This window comes from Phaseolus vulgaris, chromosome 5 (genome assembly GCF_051622355.1).
Source record: "Phaseolus vulgaris cultivar YP4 chromosome 5, ASM5162235v1, whole genome shotgun sequence".
Taxonomy (NCBI): Eukaryota; Viridiplantae; Streptophyta; class Magnoliopsida; order Fabales; family Fabaceae; genus Phaseolus; species Phaseolus vulgaris.
In genome coordinates, this window is record NC_143502.1 from 11,590,020 (window position 1) to 11,593,602 (window position 3,583).

General features: G+C 34.7%; 1 pseudogene; it reads right to left on the reverse strand.

Moving 5' to 3' along the window:
* Positions 1–1,693: 1,693 nt before the first annotated feature.
* On the reverse strand, positions 1,694–2,387 carry LOC150027482 (uncharacterized; annotated as a pseudogene).
* Positions 2,388–3,583: the final 1,196 nt, after the last annotated feature.

A 3,583-nucleotide genomic window follows, 5' to 3' on the forward strand; every position in this document is an offset into this window, starting at 1 on the left:
AGGGTGTGGGTTTGACTTAGTCAAACCCTAAGGCTGCCCCCTTTTTTTTAGTGTTTCCCATCCTACCTTCATGCTTGTTCTCCAAGGATCCTTCACCTATAAATAGGAGGCCTACCTCATTGTATTTTACAAGTTGAATTTGAATGAAGTAAAGAAAGTCTGCACAAATTGTGTGAGCTCTTAGTGAGGCTTATGTCCTCTTAGATTTGAGATCTTATCTTGAGTGATTTGGGAAGCTCTCAAGTGGCGGCAAACACACTCATCTTGGAGCACATCACACTCTAAGTGGCATGACATTTCTCACCCATCATCATAAGTTTTCTCATTCAATCTTCCTTCCATTTCTCCATTCCATTTTATGTGTTTGTCTCTTAGTTTCTATTCTTTGTTGCTCTTGGGTTTTGCTCATAATCATGAGTATGGTGCATCATTTGGGAGGCCATCACCACCTTTGATGTTAACCTTGTGCCCATTTTAAATTTTTGCAATTGCATCTCATCCTCACCATATCTTGTTTTTCATCTTTTCCTCTGTGAAGTGAACCTTCACACTTACTTAACCACTTAGTTAAGTTCGTGTCCAGTGAGAATCTTCCTTAGGTCCTCCCCATTAATTGTTAAAATCCTAATCTTAAGTAAAAGTGTCACCAATGAAAATATCTAAAATCAACTTAGACCATTTGGTGGGATGGAGGTTAAAGGATCAACTAAACTGTCTAGCTCTGGTAGATGGTCTTGGGGTTGGTGATGAAGTGAGAGCTATGTCAGGAGGTGGTGGTGGTTGCACACGAGGGCAGCTATTGCCTAGAGAGACTTCAACAACCTGCAATTCATTAGGGTTAGAATAGTCTAGAACATCAGACAATATAAACTCATCTATATCAGCGTCTGTCCAATCAATTAAATCAGAAAAATTACAGTCCCCTAGAAAATCCAACACATTATCATCCACAATATCATCCAAAATGTCAAGATGATACATATAGTGATCTTCAACCGGGTGTTTCACAACATTTAGGATATTAAATTGAATTAGATTGTCTCCAAACTCCATAGTCCGTGTGCCTGCGTGAACATCAATCTTGGTGTGGGCTGTCTTCAGGAAAGGTCTATCCAAGATGATGGTTCTTTTACCAGAATCTGAATCTTGTCCTCCTATGTCCAAAATGTAGAAATTTGCAGAAAAAAAAAGTTTATTTACTTGAATAAGAACGTCTTCAAGAAGTCCTGTAGGTTGGACTATACTCCTATTAGCGATTTGAATGACTACGCTTGTGGGTTTAAGAGGACCAAGAGACAAAGAAGTAAACACAGATAAAGGCATAACATTTATAGATGCTCCCTAGTCAAGCATCTCATTTTCAAATCGGTTACTGCCTATTATGCAAGGAATGGTGAAAGTTCCTGGGTCTTTGCATTTTTCAGGTATTGCTGCCACATGCTTTTCAATGAGAGCAGAAACATTCCTTCCCATGTTTACCTTTTCATTCCCTTTAAGATGCCTTTTATGTGTGCACATATCCTTCAAAATTTTGTTCTTGTTGGAACTGCATGTTAAATTTATCCATTTGCTGCATTATATCCTCCAGAGAAGATCCATTTTTTTTTCTGATACAACAGTTGGTGGTGGAGATGGTTGTTGCTGTGAGTTACCCCCTCTAAGATTTGGATGATTCCTTAAACCTGGATTATACTTATTGATCAGTTGCATAAGTGGTTTTCATCTCATGAACTCCACGAACCGGTACTGCAGAGTTGCTACGTGTGGGGAATTGTTGATTGTTAGAAGCCATGATCTCAATCAATTGTCTTGCAGCGACTGACGTCTTATCAACCAGGGCTCCACTGGCAGCATCTATCATCTGCCTATCAATAGCCATCAGACCCTCGTAAAAGTATTGTATTAGACATTGTTTGTTAATCTGATGGTATGGACAACTTATACATACTTTTTTGAATCTTTCCCAATATTCATAGAGACTTTCTTTGTCTTGTTGTCTAATCCCGCATATTTCCTTTCTTATTGATATGACTCTAGATGTCGGAATAATTTTTCAAGGAACACTCTCTTCAACCCTTCCCAACTAGTCACTGACCCTATCAACAAATAGTATAGCCAATCTTTAGCTGCATCTTGGAGTGAAAAAGGAAACGCTTTAAGCTTGACATGCTCCTCTGAGACCCACCTGGCCTCATTGTGGTGCGCACTGTATGGAACTTCTTAAGATGCTTATGTGGGTTCTCACCTACATGGCCATGATATTTATGCAACAAGTGTATCAAACCAGATTTAAGCTCACATTGCACATCCACGTCAGAGTATTAGATACATATAGTTTGAATGGAAACAACTGGAGCAGCAAGTTGTATGAGGGTTCGTTCGTCCATAGTTTCAGAATTAAGATTTACAATTAATGATGAACTAGAAGACTCTATATCACTAGACAAGTATTTCAACAAGTATGAACGTGATGAATTTGACCTAGTCTTGCATCAATGAAATCTCTAAAAATCTTTTTTTTTTAGAAGCAAACCAAGTCAACTCCCAGGAAAGATAGGCGAGTCATAAACAGACAAACTTAAAAACCAAGTATTTCCTAGCGAGAGTGTTCCCTAAATTGCTTTCCAAAAAAATCAAAATAAAAAAGTAGCAGCTAAACAATCAACTCTAAATGCAAAATCCTATATATAAAAAAACTAATGCAAATGGTACACTTAATGCTTAAAACAAATAGTTAGAAAAAATTATGCAAAAATAAATAAATAAATAAAATATAGAAAATAAAAACAATAACAATACAAATTAAACCAAAAACATAAATAAATAAATGGCAAAAGAAAGAGTTTAAAAAATAAAAATAAAAATAAAATAAAGCCAAATCAAAATAAAATGTAACGAAATATATAAGGAAATAAAATAAAGAGAAATCAAAATAAGATAACGATAACATATATAAAGAAATAAAATAAAATATGATAAAAGAATATCTTGAATATTATACCTTTTTTTTAATTTTCCTTTTTTAGACTATAATAAATAAATAAAAACTAATAAGAAAAAAACAAAAGTTAAATATGAAGAAGATAAAATTAAGAAAAAAAATGCAGATAAAAAAAAATTGATAACCAAAATCAAATTGGATTCCCCTCGATAACAACGCCAAATATGATAGCTGTCGTTTAGTAGTCAAGTTAAACATTATTCCAGTGTAGACTTGTCTAACGCTAGAGAGATGATAGTATAGAAGTGGTCAGATGACTTCAAGTCGTCTTCTAACGAATCCAATTGTGAAATCAATAAATCAATATTCATAATCTATCTACAAAAGAAAAGTTAGCAATAACAATATAGATAAAAGGGGGTTGAGATAGTTGTACAAAAAATATAAAAAAGATTAAAACAGAAAATAAAAAGCGATTGATCCCTAAATTCTTTCACCATTGAATTCTTCACAGGTTCTCTAAAGATTAATCTTTTCTCAATCCTCCACAGAGCTAAACCAGATTGAACATGCGCCAATTTGATTCAACTGAAACTTACCAGTAAAGCATGCGTCTACTAGTTTAATCAATACCCATTTTGT